Genomic DNA, 8,560 nt, shown 5'->3' on the forward strand with positions numbered 1-8,560 from the left:
TGCTAAGCCAGTCTACCACTTACAAGGTGTCCCAAAGTCAGACTGGTCCTAACACTAGTCTGTTTAGCTTTGCTGGGCTGAGTCATTCGATTCTAATATTAAATACAGAATTCCAAAATTGCAGTGCTATGCCTCAAATCATGACTGCACAGAATGAAACTCCCTAGCTTTATATGTATATATATATATACCATAGTCACATTATACTAGTCAGTTTACCTTTGCTGGGCTGAGTCATTCGATTCTAATATTAAATACAGAATTCCAACTTTGCAGTGCTATGCCTCAAATCATGACTGCACAGAATGAAACTCCCTAGCTGAGTATATATATATATATATATCAAGATCACATTATATGGAATACACCTGGGCTCCTGGGCTGGGTGGTGTGCATTAACCAAAGGGATTTGGTCAACTCCCTATTATAGAATCAAACACAAGGGGGGGTTGGTTAAGCACACCACAAAAAAACCATTTTAAAGTTTTTAAAATACTAGCACACATATTGTGGGAGTGCTGCCAAAAAGACCAAAACAATAACAAAACAACAGAGAGGGTTGGCGCACATCTAAATACTTGAATCCACATGTTTTTAACATTTACAAGCAAAATTAAATTTAATTTTTTTTTTTTTTTGCTGCAAGACTTTAAGTCTATATATCTTTAAATAAAGTTGGGATCTTAGTCACACAATATGGCCATATTCTGCTAAGCCAGGATTCAAGTATTTAGATGTGCGCCAACCCTCTCTGTTGTTTTGTTATTGTTTTGGTCTTTTTGGCAGCACTCCCACAATATGTGTGCTAGTATTTTAAAAACTTTAAAATGTTTTTTTTGTGGTGTGCTTAACCAACCCCCCCTTGTGTTTGATTCTATAATAGGGAGTTGACCAAATCCCTTTGGTTAATGCACACCACCCAGCCCAGGAGCCCAGGTGTATTCCATATAATGTGATCTTGATATATATATATATATACTCAGCTAGGGAGTTTCATTCTGTGCAGTCATGATTTGAGGCATAGCACTGCAAAGTTGGAATTCTGTATTTAATATTAGAATCGAATGACTCAGCCCAGCAAAGGTAAACTGACTAGTATAATGTGACTATGGTATATATATATATACATATAAAGCTAGGGAGTTTCATTCTGTGCAGTCATGATTTGAGGCATAGCACTGCAATTTTGGAATTCTGTATTTAATATTAGAATCGAATGACTCAGCCCAGCAAAGCTAAACAGACTAGTGTTAGGACCAGTCTGACTTTGGGACACCTTGTAAGTGGTAGACTGGCTTAGCAGAATATGGCCATATTGTGTGACTAAGATCCCAACTTTATTTAAAGATATATAGACTTAAAGTCTTGCAGCAAAAAAAAAAAAAAAAAATTAAATTTAATTTTGCTTGTAAATGTTAAAAACATGTGGATTCAAGTATTTAGATGTGCGCCAACCCTCTCTGTTGTTTTGTTATTGTTTTGGTCTTTTTGGCAGCACTCCCACAATATGTGTGCTAGTATTTTAAAAACTTTAAAATGGTTTTTTTGTGGTGTGCTTAACCAACCCCCCCTTGTGTTTGATTGAACCATAGTCATGCTAGAGGATCCCTTTCTGAGTATTTACATTTTAAGTAATGTGTAAACTAAATACTAGTTTAGAAAATGTATGCCATATGATGTATTTGTGTACAATTCATGCCAGCAACAGTCCAGACATTTATACTTACCAGCTGATGTCCTCTTTAAAAACCAGGTGGCAAAGACTCGCTACAGGACCCAATGGCCAGAGCATCACCTATATTAATAAATGAAACACATTTTTAGCATTTGATGAACAATCCTAACATGTTTGCACAATTCTCTACTTGTCATTTCCCTACAGTTCACATCTATTGATAATACTCCAGTCTAACTTCTATTCTTTACCGTCTAAAGTTGCGGTTGATGATGTCTGCTCTGACATTGAGGCCCTCGTCCCGGGATGGCCCCTCTAGAACAGGATCATCCTCCTCATCTCTGAGGAGGTTTCTGTCCGGCCGGACGGCCTGCAGCATCCCAGCCCGCTGTGCAATATTATGCAGGACGCTACAGGCTACAACGATCTTAGCCACCTTCTTTGGGTTGTACTGGAGGGCTCCTCCCGACCTGTCCAGGCACCTGAACCTCATCTTCAGGAGCCCGAACATCCGTTCAACCACCGCCCTGGTTCTCTTATGAGCCCTATTGTAGCGCTCCTCAGACACATCAGTCGGGCTACGCAAGGGGGTAATGAGCCAAGGCCGGCTCATGTACCCAGAATCACCTATAAATTATGAACAGAACATAATTCCAACAGAATCCTCAAAATAGTATTTGTAGTACAATAAAAAGTTTTGTACACGATAATCCATTAACAAATGTTTATTTTAACTTTAAAATATCTAGTTCAATATTATTCTCTATCTTCCCATTTCAGCTAAGACATGCTACATATGCGTATTTCTCCTAAATCAAGCCTTGTGTAAAATGCTAACTACATGGTTACATTACATTCTCTATCTGAGCATTTAAGGTAAGACATGCTACATATCTGCATTGAACTAAAAGACATTTGCGGAAAGAGACAATGACATGGTTAAATTGCATTAGCTAATATCTTCCCATTTCAGCTAAGACATGCTACATATGCGTATTTCTCCTAAATCAAGCCTTGTGTAAAATGCTAACTACATGGTTACATTACATTCTCTATCTGAGCATTTAAGGTAAGACATGCTACATATCTGCATTGAACTAAAAGACATTTGCGGAAAGAGACAATGACATGGTTAAATTGCATTAGCTAATATCTTCACATTTCAGCTAAGACATGCTACATATGCATATTTCTCCTAAATCAAGCCTTGTGTAAAATGCTAACTACATGGTTACATTACATTCTCTATCTGAGCATTTAAGGTAAGACATGCTACATATCTGCATTGAACTAAAAGACATTTGCGGAAAGAGACAATGACATGGTTAAATTGCATTAGCTAATATCTTCCCATTTCAGCTAAGACATGCTACATATGCGTATTTCTCCTAAATCAAGCCTTGTGTAAAATGCTAACTACATGGTTACATTACATTCTCTATCTGAGCATTTAAGGTAAGACATGCTACATATCTGCATTGAACTAAAAGACATTTGCGGAAAGAGACAATGACATGGTTAAATTGCATTAGCTAATATCTTCCCATTTCAGCTAAGACATGCTACATATGCGTATTTCTCCTAAATCAAGCCTTGTGTAAAATGCTAACTACATGGTTACATTACATTCTCTATCTGAGCATTTAAGGTAAGACATGCTACATATCTGCATTGAACTAAAAGACATTTGCGGAAAGAGACAATGGCATGGTTAAATTGCATTAGCTAATATCTTCCCATTTCAGCTAAGACATGCTACATATGCGTATTTCTCCTAAATCAAGCCTTGTGTAAAATGCTAACTACATGGTTACATTACATTCTCTATCTGAGCATTTAAGGTAAGACATGCTACATATCTGCATTGAACTAAAAGACATTTGCGGAAAGAGACAATGACATGGTTAAATTGCATTAGCTAATATCTTCACATTTCAGCTAAGACATGCTACATATGTGTATTTCTCCTAAATCAAGCCTTGTGTAAAATGCTAACTACATGGTTACATTACATTCTCTGAGCATTTAAGGTAAGACATGCTACATATCTGCATTGAACTAAAAGTAGACATTAGCGGGGGGAAAATATATGGTTAAATTGCATCCTATAGCTGAACATTACGCTAACATTTTAAAACTACAGTGGCAATTGTCACAATAATTAACCATGTTGTGCACAAATACTCACCAACGAGATAACCAGGGGGCATTTGTCTTTCCTCAAACTGTCTCCACAGGGACGACAGAGAGAGGATGCGGGCATCATGACAAGCTCCTCCAAAATTCGCACACACATGCATAATCCTCATCTGTGCGTCACAAACATACTGCACGTTGAGGCTATGAAAATGTTTGCGATTTCTGAAGGGCGAGTCATCAATTGGAGCACGCAGCGCAATGTGGGTACAATCTATGGCTCCCAAGACATTGGGCATTTGAGCAATATCAAAGAATTCCCGCTTCAGGCGCCTCCAATCACCATCATTCTGTGGGAATCCTATGTATTGCTTACTGATACATACCATGGCGTCCAGAAAGTTATCAAACACCACAGAGAATGTACCTTGAGCCAGGCCATGCATGTACAGTTCTCCGGATTGAAAACTCCCGGAGGCCAGGACGTATAGACAGCTTAGCATCCTACTCATGGCGGGAACAGCAGTCCTTATTCTTATACGTGGCTCCAAATGAGGTTTAAGAAGATCGTAAAGGCCAATGAGCTGTTCGCGATCGAGCCAATACTTATCAAAAACCTCAAAGTCACTCATGTTTTCCAAGGTGGGTCTCACCCTGTAGACACGAGGACCTCGAACCAGATGACCCCTTCGTCTCAGTCTGAGCCGCCGAGGCTGCCTGATTCGACCAACAGCTAGTTCGCCAATAGCAGCACCAGCAGCGTCTACCATGTCATCGTCATCCATCTTTCAAAACAGCGTAACAAGGTAAGCACTTGATCTGATGTGGATCACAAGTTATGCATTGGACATGTTGTTTGGGGGATTTATAGTACAATTAGTCCAATGGTAGTGAGTTTGTAATGATTGGTGATTGTATTCACCTGTTTGTATGTGAGCGGCGCAAATGCTTTCACAGTGGGCGTTTATTTGTTGTTTGCTGAAATGTTAGTTTCAAACAATGATTCTCAATGTGAAAGTGTAAAATATCACACATACAGTGCATGTTTGTAATGTTTGATCATATGCGTAATCAATATTTCTTAAACGCGATCTTATAGCAACAAGCACACGTCCAGGCTAACATGAATGAAAGTGCATAGTTGTGTATAATGTGCATCGAATGTGATCGATCAATGTTGCTGCAATATTGTTTGTAAACGATAAAGTGACAGCTGCCATCTGTAATATTGTATATATAAGTGATTGCCGAGCAGTCAATATTGTATGCGTCCCTTTAAAATCGCAATAATAATTCCGAACTTCCCGTCTGCCATCTGTAGTATTGTATATATAAGTGATTGCCGAGCTGTAAATATTGTATGCGTCCCTTTCAAATCGCACTAATACTGAATAACTTCCGGCTGTCATCTGTAGTATTGTATATATAAGTGATTGCCGAGATGTCAATATTGTATGCGTCCCTTTCAAATCGCACTAATACTGAATAACTTCCGTCTGCCATCTGTAGTATTGTATATATAAGTGATTGCCGAGCTGTCAATATTGTATGCGTCCCTTTCAAATCGCACTAATACTGAATAACTTCCGGCTGTCATCTGTAGTATTGCATATATAAGTGATTGCCGAGATGTCAATATTGTATGCGTCCCATTCAAATGGCACTAATACTGAATAACTTCCGCCTGTCATCTGTAGTATTATATATATAAGTGATTTGCGATCTGACAATATTTATTAATTGTCCCATTGAAATCGCCTTAATAATGCTGTTCCAAACTGTTGTTTACGTATATGTTGTATTGTAGTATTGAGTGTTAAAGTTCCGAAAGGGGCGGTACAGTGGTGAATCTGTGATGTGTATGGTTGAATCTTCTAATGACGTCATGATATTATTAACCTGCCTATGTAGTTCTGAAATCCTCATTGTGTTGTTCTATTGTGCTACATTGTTATTGTGTGCTGAATAAAATCTAAATGTGTGCTTTGTGGTTGCGTGATGGGTGATGCGTGTTATGTACATGTACGTATATATTGTGATTGTGTCCCACATATGCTGACTTCTATATAGCGGTCTGGCATTGTTGTTCCTTCCCATAAAGTGACATCTGTAATCTGGTGTACTGATGTTCTTGTTGTACGTAATTCCTAATGGTTTCTGGTGATGGAATCATGATGTTAAAAGTACAGTAAAATCCATATGTTGTGTTTTGTGATTCCTCTAGAGAATGTAATGTGTTTTTCCCCCATCATTTGAATGCACATGTATGAGTGAATGTTAAAAGTAATGTATGTGCATCCATGAGTGATCATGTGTTAAGCATATGTAGATATGCTGTTGCTGCAAGTATATGAGTTGAATAACTGAAATGCAATAATAAAGGTAAATGAGAGGTGTTTCCCATTGTGTAGTGTTTGTGAATCCAGAAATGTTGACATTATTTTTGTGTCCGTTTAAATGTAATATTTTTAAAACAAAAATGTTGTTACTAGTGATGTTGATTTGTAGTTGATGTAATATAAAAGTCTGAAAGAATTTAATGGTGTTGTGAATATTCAAACAGTAAAATCCATTTAGAAGTAGAAAAGAGGGCGCCACATAGCGTAATATTGTTGACTCAAAGTCCAAATAGGTGATTATTGTTATCGCTTACCAGAGATAAATGCACCGTATTATAACCGGTGCTGACAGGCAGGCTAACACTTTCAGTGGTTAGCACACTGGGTGGCCTCAGGCAGGCTGTACACAGGTGGTACTCAGCGTTCGCTTGATTGGTGTGCGTCTGTGCAGCTAATGTGTGAGACACTGCGGTGGATCAAACACTTTGAAACCTTTACCAGGCAGGATCGAAAGAGAACAAAGGACAACTTCCGTGTATATAATAAAAGAGTTTTAATCCATACAAACTACTATGCGTTTCTAGACCTACACCGGTCTTTTCTTCAGGCATACAAACAATGGATACAAATTTCTTAAGATAACGATCTTATATACAATTAAAAACGGAAGTTGTCATAGTTTTCAGCAAGGATGGATACTCTGTATCTCATTTATGCTAATTGGGCTTGGTCACCTGTGAACATCATTAACCTTAGCATTATATATCCCAAAGGACCCATAAATATAACTAAAACAATTTAAAGGGTCCCGTCACAATCTGCTACAATAATCACCAATGTATTAGAGTGTGCCTACCTAAACGTTTACAATATAATGTGTGATTCGCAGATCTTGATGAAATATAAGTCGTATATGATTTTGTTAAAACCGAGTGTACCCTCATATAATAAAATGTGAAAGTAAAATTAAAATGGAATCGACTACTGGCTAAATAGCTCATGTTTGAATTCACTTGGGGGATATGTTGTTTCTTTCTTATTCTAAAAACTAAAAATGGTACGTGTGTGAGTGTGTGTAGAGGATGTGATGTGTGTTGGACATGAACCAGAAATGTTATTTTAAACAAATAAATACAATGATGTGTACAATGATGTGTACTATAGACCTAGTTACTATAACATGAAATCAACTCCATAAATCCACAAACTAATTCTCTTTCACAAACATCAAAAACACTTTGTACAGAACAACACAAGCAAAATATTGACACTAACATCTCACTAACAGCAGTCCTAAATCCCATTGGACATTATCATTGTCTGATCAACTTTGGCGTACTGGCCACATCAGATACATCAGATGCTTTTCAACTTTTTGAAATATAAATCAAAAATTAATTCCTCAAATAAAGAATACAAACAAAGAATATTTATTCTATCGACATTTTTACCCTTTTGTTTTGATTACAAAAGTTCAGACACCACAGGATCAAAATCAGCTAAACAACAAAAGGTCTACGCTATAATCACTCATTACAGATGTGTTAGACTATATACACACATAGAAACACCAGTTGTTTTATGAACATGTATGTTCGTTTTATAACATTTGCATGCAAAAGAACCTCTGTGTATTATGATCCACAGCTGGGGGTCGCACTTTATTTTAGTTATCAATTTTATTACACTAATCATTCGGGTTCATCATACGAAATCGAGCGTTGAATAAACAGAACTCGATCCATATGTTGCAATTTCTGCAATCACTTTATTCTATTTATCGATATTTAAAATCCATCTGGCCAAATGGAGTTTGGTACATACATTTTACTTACTGTAATAATGTGATACAAATTGTAATGTGTATCACACATGTAACTATATGGAAAGTAATATGTTTCCCAAGTTACACATATGAGTTAATATAAGCCAAACACAGTTTATACTGGAATCAGAGAGAGTGCAATTACAGCAAAAAACAGTTAGGCTTTAAATAAAGAAGAAATAAATGACAATACCTTAACTCCTAGGTATATCACATGTAGCAAGAGTCAGTGTGGAAGTTTGGATCTTGCAGATGGCTTTAACTAACAAGATTTAGGACAGCGGAGTTCCGGCGATGCAGGGATCAGAGCTGCAGGGAGAGAGACAAGCTTACCGCACTTCGGCCGTAGCTGATGACGTATTGAACGGCTTTGGCTGGAACTGGAATGCAGCCAAGTTTGAAATTACAGGTAACGCTGAATTGGAAGATGCGGATGCTGAATCTTTTACTTGGAAGCAGTATGACAGGAAGCCGGTAGCTGAAAAAGAGGTTTAAGTTAAGTAACAGCACTTTAAGTTAATAAACCTTTGAGAGGCTGACTGAGCTTGAAAATCCTTTAGAGGCTTCAATTAACCAGCAAGGAAG

The sequence above is a fragment of the Bombina bombina genome, chromosome 9 (assembly GCF_027579735.1).
Source record: "Bombina bombina isolate aBomBom1 chromosome 9, aBomBom1.pri, whole genome shotgun sequence".
NCBI lineage: Eukaryota > Metazoa > Chordata > Amphibia > Anura > Bombinatoridae > Bombina > Bombina bombina.